The 13,065-nt window shown below is 40.8% G+C and overlaps 1 pseudogene; it reads right to left on the reverse strand.

The window, feature by feature from the left end:
• Positions 1–4,386: 4,386 nt before the first annotated feature.
• Positions 4,387–13,065, reverse strand: part of LOC121837795 — a 116,373-nt pseudogene continuing 107,694 nt past the window's right edge.

The raw sequence follows: 13,065 nt of genomic DNA on the forward strand, positions 1-13,065 counted from the left end.
TCGGGTCCTGGCGCAATCCTTAGTAAAAATAACCATCTTTACTGGGGTGTCTTTTAAAACGCTCTAAAGTCTTTGTCTTAACGCGTTAGCGCGTTAATTAATGTCTAAAAACGTTAGCTAATTAATTTGTGTTAATTAGCCAGTTTGACTTATCCCAAAATATATCTTCACTTGCTTCCTAGGACTGTAAAGAATACTGCTTATGTTCGACACGCGTATGGAGTGAACGATCTTTTTAAGCCTGGGACAGGCTTGTTGAAACACCCTGTGTTTAAAGAATTAAGCTAAGATCCATGGTCCATTTTCATCTTATCTGCTGTCTCGCACTGGACGCACTGATCTGTCGCGCTGTGCTGTCTCACGCAACTGCTGTATCGCGCGACAGAAACAGTAAAATAATATACATTTCCCACGATGATTCCAAAAAAAAAATCCTTCGCAAGAGGCATGGACTAAATCAAGAGTGGCCAGTGTGACATGGGGTTGGAGCCGCAGACGAAATTAAAAAAAAGTTCAGAGAGCCGCAGAAAAGAAATTACAAAGAGGGGCCACTTTTAATAAGAAACGATACCGAAGAAACTGCCATTTCACAATGGGAAAAGTATGATTCTCGACTACAACAAATAACACAGAGGGTCAGAACGTTTCTTCAACCGGTAAGCAAAAATGAGTGCATGGTTCGCATGTCAGCCACTGCCCCTGATGCCAGTTATGCGTATGCAGTTCGAAATTATTTATAGAGAAATATAGGAAACACGGTCACAGGGGACACATCTCTGTGTCAAAAAGCAGTCTACCATGTGTATGTCGGATAGTGTAAAGCTGCGAACACTGAGCTTTTTTTTTAAATTTTAGAACTGTCGTCTTGGGGACACAGGAGGGGAAGGTGGCCCCATTTACCAGGGAGCCGGGAGTCGCACTTGGACCTGCGACGAGGCGCATGCGGCTCGCGAAGCGCCGTTTGTCAGCCCCTGGACTAGATTAAGGATGGCATTGAGTAGCCCAACTAAAATTCATAAAATGTATGCCATGGGGTGACATGTTGAAGAGAATGAAGCAAATATAGCAAGATTATGAAGGTTCTTATTCAACTGAACGCGAAATGGCGCCGAATTAAAGGGTGACACAAAACTATCAACTGACTGCCTCCGGTCTTCCATAAAAGTTTTGCGAACTCCTGCATTCAAGCCAGCCATCAGCAGGTTATGATGTCACGTAAGCTCGTAAAAAAAAAAAATTGCCGCGGCAAAATACAGTTTGCATTAACCTAAAAGTAAGGTACGAATCTGATCTAGTGTCTTTTTGAACCCCTTCTCTATAAAAGTACTAACAGAGTGCCTACACGTGATACCAATCCTTGAGGGATGCCGATACCCATCGCAGGTGAATTGTTCGTGTTTCGATTAATTAAAGTGTCAGGAAAAGAATCTAAATTATTTTTAAATGGCTGACGTGTCCAGAGTAAGTACCTAATGGAAGTATCTTCTTTCGCAGTTTATATCGGGCATTGTTGAAAATAGATGTTAATTGGGCCATATTCGTCGAATCGTGCTAGTATTCCTAATGTAAACCTAAAAGCTCACATAGCACAAGTCACTGAGCGCTTCCACATCCCCCCCCCCCCCCCCTGAAGTTCGTTCCCACAAAATTATGCTTAAAATGCCGAATCTAAGATACGATAGTATAAAACCATTTAGCAGACATTAAACCATAGTTTAGAGGAGTGAAGAACCTTTGTTTTTATTAATATACCAAGTACTTTCGAGGGGGCGCATTGGGCGTTTAGGTCACGTGGTGTCAATTTCCCCGCTAAATTTAACGGAAAAAGCAAATTGGTGTGAAGGCCATGCGGCGTCAATTATTTTGCTAAATTTAGTAGGAAAATTGTATTGGTGTGTCAAGAATGGTCAGGTCACTTGATGTGAATTTTCTTGCTAGATTTAGCGGGGAATCTATAGGTGTTGAGTTTAAATGACATTAATTTCCAAGCCAAATTTAGAGGGGAAACTGAATTGGTTTATAGGTCACGGGACGCCAGGTCGGCATCAATTGTCCCCTAAATTTAGCGGGGAAAGAGAATTGGTGTATACGTCACGTGACATCAATATCCCCGCGGACATTGGCGGGGAAACTTAATTGGTGTACAGATCACGTCACATCTGATCACGTGACATGAGGTCAGGTTACGTCAATTGACGTTGCGGGTCTTAAACACCAATTTAGTTTCCCCACTAAATTTAGCGAGAAATTCCCTGATGGACGGATTGACGAAATAAAATTTGGGATTGGGGGTTCCGTTAAGCGTTTCATGCTTTAACCGTTAAGGGTTTCATGCTCAATTCTCGTCTCTGCTTATTCAGTGCTCTTTGATCCACATTATATTGCTCTCACGAATAATAAGGGAACCAATCTTTCAAGCAATTCGGTTATCCATACAAACACGGCTAGCTAATTTTCAGGAACTTAAGAGCTTAACCGGATATTTGTTTATCTCAAACTAAATTCAATTCTGTCCATAATCACCTCTAGGAGGACGGCTTTTTTCCAGATATTATAATATCGTTGTGTTGACAACGTTTGTAGATTTCGAGTTTTGATTAAAAAAAGAGTCCGATCGGTCACATATTTTGTTTGAAAGAAAAATCTTGGGAGGAAAAATCATCCAGGTTAGATCCTGCTCTTGGGAATTTAGGTCCTTGATTTTCCACCGTCAGTTTTTGGGTTTCGGTATTGAAGAATGGGCGGAGGCACACAGGAACGAACCACGTTTAGGACGTTCAAAAACGGCTACCACGCAAGGAATTGTAAACAAAATTCATAACATGGTTTTGGAACTCGCCGAATATAAGTGCGTAAAAGTATGGAACCTGGGAGGGAGCGTTTATGAACGAGTAGTTTTCACTTACTCTTTCGTGTTTTCGACGTACAGCGATTAATACCTATATTTACCCCCGAGGCGGATTTCTCCGAATCGATGAAAACCAAAAAATGCCAATGTTTGAGGTATCCTTGAAGGGAAAGAAAAGCCAGCTTTTCGGGAAGAAACGTTCTACCTTACTTTTTTCATTGTTTTTCTTCTCATTGACCCGGAACAAAGCCGCACTGAACTATTATTATGTATAATTTATATTAACGTTATGTAATTTATCATATATGATATAATTTACACTAACGTATAAATTATACGTTTTTTCTCTAATACTTATACAGTCGCTATACAACACAACCCCGATAAACACCGATTTCTCTCCGGCATTGAAATTGGGCACCAAAAAACACCGATTCAAAGGAAAGATACTGTAGCGATACGTTCCCGATAGGACCGCCGGCGGTTTTTACCAGACGTGTTCATCTGAACTTTATGAATACCAGATAAACCTAAACGCCATTGGTTGAAGGCAGACAAATGAAGGAGGAACGAGAAAAACGAGGTGCCCGAGCAGACAAGGAACAACCGTATCCACGAGCTAGGAAGCTAATCAGCACCGGTTCCAGGTTCAGACTCTTCCGATTAAGTAAAATGTTTGAGTTACGTTTCTCGGCTGTTTTGTACGGTACTTGACCCGTACGTGGGGTGAACAGTGAGGAACGTTATAATATAAACACCGATAAATAACCTCCGAATTTCAAGAAAATTAAATACCGAACACACGGAACCCTATTTATAGTTTAGATATTAAGATAGAAGTTGCCCTTATGCAATGTGAGTGTCGCATCTCCTCAATCGGAGCAAATTAGCTAGATTTAGCAATTTCACTGGATGAGCAAGGATTAATAGAACTGTCGTTCAAAATTCTTCCGTATCCACCATACTCGCTTGAATTGGCTTCCTCGCACTTCCACCTGGACCCGAGACTTATAACATTTCTGACTGGTGGAAAATTTGGGCCGAATGAAAGAGGCCATCGAGGCTGTCAAGTATTTTTTATGAACCTAGAAGAAAATCACTTTTCAAAGATAACAGAGAAACTGGATGAACATTGGCCCAAATATGTTGTGCTTCGAGGGATATGCTATGAAGAATAAAGCATAAATTAATTAAGATTTAGTTTGTTTCCATACAAATTTGGGACACTTCTGAATATCCGCTTGAATTGTTTCTATGTATTTTTCGTTATTTGGATTTATGCTGCTGTATGTGGTTTTCTGCGTATTATGTACTCATTACACTGCAATGCGCATTACACGATCGAGTCGCGAGGAAAACAAAGGCAAAAGAATGCCGCCTCCCTTAGAAGTGTAAACCTCAATATTTGTTTTACCAATCTCAAATATTTGTTTTTTCAGTTATAATTACATTTACCACATTGTTGGTGCAGTGGCCGACGCGTTTTCTATTATAGTAAACCATTTTGAGAACCCACTCATTTGAATTTTTAAAGCCACTTACGAAGGCACACCGTCTTGAAAAAGTGGCGGCTGAAGTATTCCAGCAGGGAAGGCTGAAATATAGGAGGTATGTTTGACCTAAGCATTCAGCAAGAACAACCACTGATGCACTAAGTAAAGAGTGTTCGTTAAAATTCTCACAAATGCTAAAGTAAGAACATTTTTGGAAATAAAAAGTGCAAATGATCTGTCGTAAATTTAGGAGATGAATTCAAAAGGATCTGTAACGAATTTAGAAGGCAGTGATTAAAGGTATTCAGAAAGTTCATGCAATTTCTACATGCATTATGAGGTGTCTAGAACTCTCCGCTATGAATGTCATTTTTTCTCATTTCAGTTTTGTTTTATAGGAAAAGTTTCCGTTCCGGTTCAACTCAGGAACGAAGAAATAATGGTCAGTAATGGTTTCTAATGGTTGGTGTTCACGTCAAAAAAATCATAATCAAATTAAAAAAAGAAAATCGTTTGTTTTTATATAACGTAGGTCGCCAGGAAGCTTCGGAAAGTGCTCAGATATTACAAAATATTAAATTGAAGAGTGTGGGGAAGAAGACCTCTAAGAAAAATGACTCAAGGAGCTGTGGATGATCTCAAAAGGAGCACGTCATTAAGTTTACTCGGTGAAATGAAATACCTTCGTTCAAATCAAGCAAATTGCTACGCCGAGAACGCCTGCTCCACACTGGCCTATGTAGCTGGTACTCAACGGCCACACGTGGTCACGTTTACAGTTCCGGTTGGCGTTTCATTCGTCTTTCCCTAGATGTCAATACATTCGTGCTTCTTGGAAGGCGTCGCACCGTATCCAGCGCTCCCACCAAGCATGTCATGTCCAGTCAGCCTACCTCGCTTGTCGAATAAAGCTGAGTGTCAGCCTCAGTTTTTCTTTTTTCTTTTTGAAAAACGCTTTGAGAGAATTTTTTGATTCCTCTGACATCTGCCGCCTACCGACGGTTGTCACCTTCCTCTTTGTGTGGAGCGAATACTAAAGTAGCTGACCATTTTCCTTAAACCAAATAAAAAACAGATAAGGTTTTGGTATGACTCCGGAACAACATCTTAAATAACGTTTCGATCACGTTTTATTTCCATCCAAAAATATTGTTTTTTGGTTCTTTGTTTTTCGTTTTGACACATTGTTATTAATATAAAAATACGAATAAGAAAATTTAGAACATAATTTATAGCCGACTTTTATTTAAAAAAGTAAGAAGCAAAAGTAAAATGAACATTTAAAAGTTAAAAGTAAACGACTTATAAATAATGGTTGAGCGCAAAAATTGCATTTAACATTTGAAAGGATAGCGGTAGTCTACAGTGTTGCAAATTATTGTTGGAGTGAATAATAACCAAATTACACTTTCCGTGTAGTGAGCAAAATAAAACAGAGTATATATGCATTACACATTACAGAGTCAAAGTTAATTGCTTTTAAGAACGGATAGTGTTTAACGGAACTACAATCTCTCAGGCATCAATTGCGAAGAAAAAATCCCCCCTTTGTTTTTGAAAAAGATTTCCGGCGGAAGAACAGCCTTTCGGGGCTTCGCTTACTCTTTGTCCTCAGTCACAAGTGAACATATAACCTATGTGGGCACATTGGATAAGCAAAAAGTTAAGAACCCCTATGTTACCCATAGTTTAAAAATAAAGTTTATCAAATCATTTAAGTGTAAAGTATATAACTACTGAAACATTGAAAACTCATTAATCTAAGAAACGTTTATTGGCAGTTCAAACAAAACGATTCCCGGAATCTCCTGGTGTCAAACACCAAGAACCAGTAATTTGCTTTGCAGTTCCAGTCTAGTCATTTAATAGTCATTTGCAACTAGTCATTTAATATTGCATCCATAGTAAATTAAAAAAAAAACAGGTCAATGTTACGGGCACAAGCTGAGCAAGTTTGTCTATTGCTAGAAAATGGGCCCTGCTGAACATGAAAAACACGCAGAAAAATACTATAACATTCGAACCGCTGGACTAGCAACATTTAATAACGCCTCTTTTTCCTTTTTTTTTTCTAATCATTGATTCAGTTTTTTTTTTCTTTATATTAACTGAGATTTTTTTTTAATTTTTTACAGTTTATTTAGGTTTTCGTTTTCTTAACACTTAATACGGCATTTTTTTTCCTGCAGCGGATTCACCTTTCTGCTGTCGGAATGTTCTCATTCCTTCTCTTTTGTCTTCTTTAAGCAATCTTCCTCCTCAACCTTTGCCTGGAACTCATGTCACTCCGCAGGAAAATCTTGTCTGAGTTGTGTAGTGCAACGGAAGGGACACTAATACAGTCCTCGCCTTTTTCTTCGATGGCTCGGGCATCCAGCAGTTCACGGGCGAGTTGATTTTTATTGAGCATAGTTGTAACCCGAGACTGGGGATACGGACAAGGGACAAAACACAGAACGACAGGGACGAAGTCTCAAATTGAGACTTCGTCCCTGTCGTTCTGTGTTTTGTCCCTTGTCCGTATCCCCAGTCTCGGGTTACAACTATGCTCAATTTACACCAGCTAGCCTGCACCCTCACCATTGCTTCATTATTTGATTTTTATGTCGCCCCGCGATGTTGACGTTGCACAGCACTGCCTCGCGTTAGCATGCGCGACAATGGGCTCCTGGGTGTCCTGCTGCTGTAAAGTTTCGTAGAGATGTGGCATGCTCCCTGGCTCTATCATTAATACAGCACCCTGTCTGCCCAGTATAACTCCTCCCACATGATAATGGAATGTTATCATCATCATCATTTATTATTCCTTGAACGCCCAGGGGGCATTATACAAAGGAGTGAACACTTCAAAAAACAAAGAATTAACACAACTTTTTTATAAACAAAAACACGCTCTAATCCAGTTTTGGGTTAGAAAAAATAAACTAATGGCTGCCTAAAATTTCTTAGTGTCAGTTATGGAAACAATTACGTCAGGAAGTGACTTTTAGTCGTCAATGGCCAATGGTGAAACTAGACACTTGGTGAGTGACGGTCGACGATGAAATCGGGCGGAGTTTACAAGAATGGTCGAGACGAGGGAAAATACGGTAAGGAGGCGATAGCAAACTTTGTCTGGGATGACTGTTGTAATAAAAGATCCGATGAAAAAGCGAAAGACGAGACACCCTGCAGCGGTGAGAAAGAGTGTCAAGGTTAGCTCATTGGCAAAACCCTGATATGCTTGCGTAAGCGGAATAGACGGAATAAATAAAACGGAGGGCTCTGTTTTGAACGAATTCCAGGTTGTTAGTTAGGTATTCCTGCCACCGTGAGCATCTGGGAGAAGCGAGTTTTAGTTTAGTTCTGACCAAGGTAGTATAAGCTAGTTGTTTTACTCGGGTTGTAGCTTGCCTTAGGTTACGGCGAAGAAATTCGATATTGCGGTTAGCATTGGTGATGACAGATGTTATGTGAGTAGTCCATGACAGGTCAGATGTCTGATGATTTCCTAGATATTTATCCGATGAAGAAGCAGTTACTGGGATGCTAGCAAGGTGGTAAGAGGATGATAGAACATGGGAACAGCAGGAAACGATATCGATTTACATTTATTATAGATTCAAGCCATTTGCCATTTATGACACCACTGAATTATAAGTTGGGGATCGTTTTGCAAGATTAGTCAATCGTGGCGTGAATGAATCGGTCTATAGATGACACAGTCACGGGCGAAGGAACGTACTTTAGGAGTGATGCCATGGTGGAGATCACTAATGCAAATTAAAAAAAAAAGAAGGGGTCCAAGAACGGTTCCCTGAGGAACGCCAGACATTGGTGTGCTTGTGGTAGATTTTACATTGTTAATAGAAGTGTACTGAGTGCGATTAGTGAAGAATTCAGAAATCCAATTGACTACAGAGGGGTGAAGATTAATATCTCTCAGTTTCATTAAAAGACGCTGATCATGCACCTCGTCGAATGCTTGGAGAAGTCAATGAAGATGGCGCCAGTTTGAGTACTGGAATCGAAATTTGAGTAAACGTCAGTCGAGAATGCTGTTAGTTGATTTTCGCATGAGTATGAGTTGCAAAATCCGTGCTGGTGCTTGAAAAGGAGATGATGAGAGTCTAGAAAGTTTTTTTAATGTTAGAATAGAGAATATGTTCCAAGAGTTTGCATGAAATGCTGGTGAGCGAGATGGGACGATAGTTGCTGATTAGTTGGTCATTGCCTGTTTTATGAACGGGTATGACGTTAGAAACTTTCCAATCAGATGGAACTTCAGAGAGTTCAAGAGATTGAGAGAATATGTTGCAGAGGAAATTGGAAGAAATGTGTTTAGTGTTTAATAATACCTTAGAGTTAATTTGGTTTTCTCCGGAGCTGGAAGACACCTTCAGTTGATCTATAAAAATTAAGTACTCCACTGCGGTCAATTAAGATAGGATTCATTAGAGGGTGAGTAGATTCGCACGAGTCGGAAATATTTAGCAAGTCCTCGTTAGTAAAGATGGAGCAGAAGAAATTGTTAATAGCAATAGCACCGTGCTTATCTGAAAGCGAAAGTCCGTCGTCATCTACAAATTGCAAAGGAAGTGATAGTGCCGGATTGATTATTTTCCAAAACTTCTTTCATTTGGTGGCTAGTATGTTGGGGAGGTTGATGCTATAGGTTTTTGGTCTTGGCATAATTATTGACAGTTTTGTAAGCCGTAGCGGATTCGTGGTAGGCGTTCCAAGAGCCCGTAGTGTTGACAGCCTTAGTACGCTTATGGAGCCTTTTTTCCCATTCAATTTACTACGAATTCTTTTATTGTACAAAGGGATAGTGCCATCAGATATAATACAGGTCAGTGGACTAGAACGTTCGATTAGGTAGATAATTTTATTCTTGAAGGGTGTCCAGTTTTCATTAACCGTTCTTTCCCAGAACGTAACTGAAAATTATGATCAAAATCTTTGAGTCTCGAGTTGATAAATGCGTAATCAGCTCTCGCGTAAATGCGAATAAATTCGCAGTAATGTGATCTACGAGGAGCAGAGAGAGAAAAAGAGAGAGTTAAATCGAGGACGAGATTGTCACTAATGCCAGGTTAGTATGTGATGTTACTGAGGAGTGAGGGGTCTTGGCTTAAGCAGGAGTCGAGTATATTTCTACAGTGATTAGTAATTCTAGTAGGCTGAGTAATAACATTTGAAAAGTTCAAATCTATACAAACCTCTATAAATTCTTGAGAAAACGCACAACTAGAAGAGAGGGCAGACCAGTCAATGTTCGGGTAATTGACATCGCCAAAGAAAGTAACAAAGGCGTTAGGGTATTTAGTTGTGATTTCAGAAAGACACTTCTATAGCTTGGTAACAAATTCTTCATCACTATCTGGCGGTCTATAGCACTCACCCACTATTACGGGGGGCGTTGTAGCGAAGTACACCCAAACAACTTCCAAGTCGGTAAAGATCGGTATAACCCGAGACGGAATTTGATTTCTTTTTATAGCTAGAAGCACACCTCTCCCCCTCCGAGCAGATCTACCACAACTATACATATGCAAGTTTAGATACAAAGGAAAAAGTTCAGAATCACATATATCAGGGCTTAGCCACGTCTCGGTACGAACAAGGAAATCTGCGTTGCCTGCTTCTAGCAAGGAAATCACATTGTCTCTTTCTGGTACCAAGCTTCTAATGTTAGTAAATGAAATAGAATGGTAAGAATGTTTACTACAGATATCATGGCGTTTTCCAGGTTGATTGGGTGACGAAAAACGAAATTAACGCTGGCATTGCTATGCACTTTTTTCCTTCACGGCACCAAGAGCGCCGTCAAATACTTAACACTTATTATCTATAAACAGCGTATCGTGACGCAGCTTGTAAGTCGTGCCTTTAGGGTTGACGAATCAAGAAGGCGATGGCGCGCAAGTCGGTCAGAAATTCGAAAACCTTCACACCTGTACCCTTGAGCTTAAATGCCGACGAAAGAATGCCCCCTTTATCCGTAAATGATGAAAACTTCACAATTATAGGGCGACATTTTAGTGGACTGAGCGCTCCCAAGCGGTGCGCTCTTTCAATTTTACTTGAGTCGACATTCACGCCTAGGCTTCTGGAACGCAGGCGAGCTACCAAGCCAAGTATAAATGATTTTTTTTTTACATTGGCCGCACCTTGTTTTGTGTGCGACGTTACATGCTGCTTGGTGCCTACGTTGGTTTTCGTTTACCCTGCCGCACATTGAATACCCCTTGTTCGGCGCGGAGGTTGTCACTTGGACCCCCGCCCGGCTTGCGATCTTTTTTAGCCGGTGAGTGATGCTATGAAGGTATCGTGCTACAACAACGGGATTTCCAGTCTCTTTCTTTGTTGTTCGCTTGATGCCTTCCTGTCCGCGCTTCAAATTCTGTGAGATTTTGTTTTCACATATTGATGCCAGGAGTGTTTCCGCATACCCAGAATCAAGTAGCCTAGATATCTGAGTGTCAAAACGCTTCTGAATCTGGTGCTCACGTGACTTTTTTCAGGCAGTTGTTAGAGCAGTGGTGGCGACCCCACGTTTCACGTTCTTTGAGTGTCCTGATTCGAATGGAAGAAGCCCTTTGCAGGACCGAGATTGGTTTCTCCAGCAGACGTGGCCATTTTTAAAGTCAAAGGCAAGATCAAAGAATCTGATAGATTTGTTTTCGGGTTGTTTATGAGTGAACTCAAGTCCTTAGCAGCTCTCTTGAAAGCATCTTATGACATAATCGCGGCAACCTTTGTCTTGTTCTTCCACCTCCGTGTTACAAAGTATTAAACAATCATCAATATAGCGGAAAATGACTTCAATCCGGAGATCTTTTATGCTTCGTTGGATAGCAAGTCCGCATGTTGCGAGAAACACATCACTGAGGTAAGGAGCCACTCGAGACGCGATGCATACACTCCTTTTCTGCACGTACTGCTGATCTTGATAGGACACCACCGTCGCCTTTAGGTAAACTATTAGCAATTCCAAAAAAAAGCTGTCGAAGGACATACCAATGCGAGGCAGTGTTGTGCAACGTCAATATCGTGGGGCGACATAAAAATCAACTCGCCCGTGAACTGCTGGAAGCCCTATCCATAGAAGAAAAAGGCGAGGACTGTGTTAGTGCCCCTTCCGTTGCACTACACAACACAGAGAAGATTTTCCTGCGGAGTGACTTGAGTTCCAGGCAAAGGTACAATACGAGGAAGATTGCTTAATGAAGATAGAAGAGAAGGAATGAGAACATTCTGAGAGCAGAAAAGTCAATGCGTTGCAGGAAAATGGATTCCGAATTAAGTGTAAAGAAAACGAAAACCTAAATCAAGTGTAAAGAATTAAAAAATCTAAGTTAGTGTAAAGAAAAAGAAAACCGGAATCAAGGATTAGCAGAAAAGGAAAAACGAGGCATTATTAAATGTTGGTAGTCCAGTGGTGCGAATGTTATATTTTCTCTTTGTGCTTTTTTTTCATATTCAGCTTGCCCCATTCACAAGCAATGAAATAAAATTCCTCAGCTTATGCTCAGCAAGGTACCTTTCTAGCTCTCTGAGCACGCCTTTTTTCTTTTAACCTCCTTGATCCGCATGACCTCTGTCTCTTAATCGCAACACAAGTCTGCCGAGGAAGAATGTTCTTACGTAGTATCAAAAACAGAATAATCCTGGTTGACGCGCAGATTTTCTTTGGCGTATGTGAGCCGTCTAAGGGAGATTTGCAGCGGGTTTCAAAAAGTCTTCAATCCGAAACCTGGCGCCAAGACCGCTTAGTCACAGATTTCTTGAGTAAAATGCCTCAGCCACAACTTCTTTCTAGATAAGCTGAAAATGACGAGGACCACAACCGAATGGATGTGAACGCAGCATTTCCTCCAAGCATGGAAACACCACCTAGCAGGAAGAACTACTGCAAATACCGAAATGTCTTCGCTTCGCGTCATCGGTGACGTCGATCTTACAGAAAAAGCCAAGAGGGTACTAGGGCAGGGGCTAAAGTTTGCAGTACCGCCAACGCTTAAGGTCGTTGACAAGGTTGCACTAGTAAGACATATCGGGGCCAAAGGTCCAGAAGAAAAAAACATCGCGGATCATAAATGAAGGGTTTCTTGCCTTGCAATCCTAAGGAACCCTCAACATCAGCAAATGAGTCTTGACTCTACAATGCAACAATTGCGGACCAAAGATCTAAAACTATGCGTATCAGACAGAAGAGAAGGATTGAGAACATTCCGATAGCAAAAAGTACAATGGGTTGCAGGAAAAGAAATTCCGAATTTGGTATGTCGTCCTCGATGAAGGAAAGTACAAAGAAAGAACCGATCAAGTCATCGCAAAAAATTTCATTCCAGTGGATCAAAAAAGAACTGAATCAACAAAAAAAGTCATCCTGAAGATGCTAGAAAATATCCAGCTAGGCAGTCTTGTCACAAAAATCAAAGCATCGAAGATTAACCTAGTGTTCTCCTTTTTCTCTGGAAAGACACATAGAGAGGGAGTTCCGCTCCGGGCAATTTTAGCAGAAAGAAATACTTGGCAAGCACAAGTGACAACATTTCTGACCAAACAACTGTCCCAAGTGCAGGTACAAGACCCCTTCAAGATTCCAAACTCAGAAAGTGCGATCTCCTTTCTCCAGGGAAATGATTCTAACATTGCCTCTGGATTTTCCCTTGGCATAAAATATACGTACTACTTCATCTCCCTTGCAGGCCTCCTAAACATACTTCGAGAAACAAT

This window comes from Ixodes scapularis, unplaced genomic scaffold, assembly GCF_016920785.2.
Source record: "Ixodes scapularis isolate PalLabHiFi unplaced genomic scaffold, ASM1692078v2 PGA_scaffold4__175_contigs__length_147842914, whole genome shotgun sequence".
NCBI lineage: Eukaryota > Metazoa > Arthropoda > Arachnida > Ixodida > Ixodidae > Ixodes > Ixodes scapularis.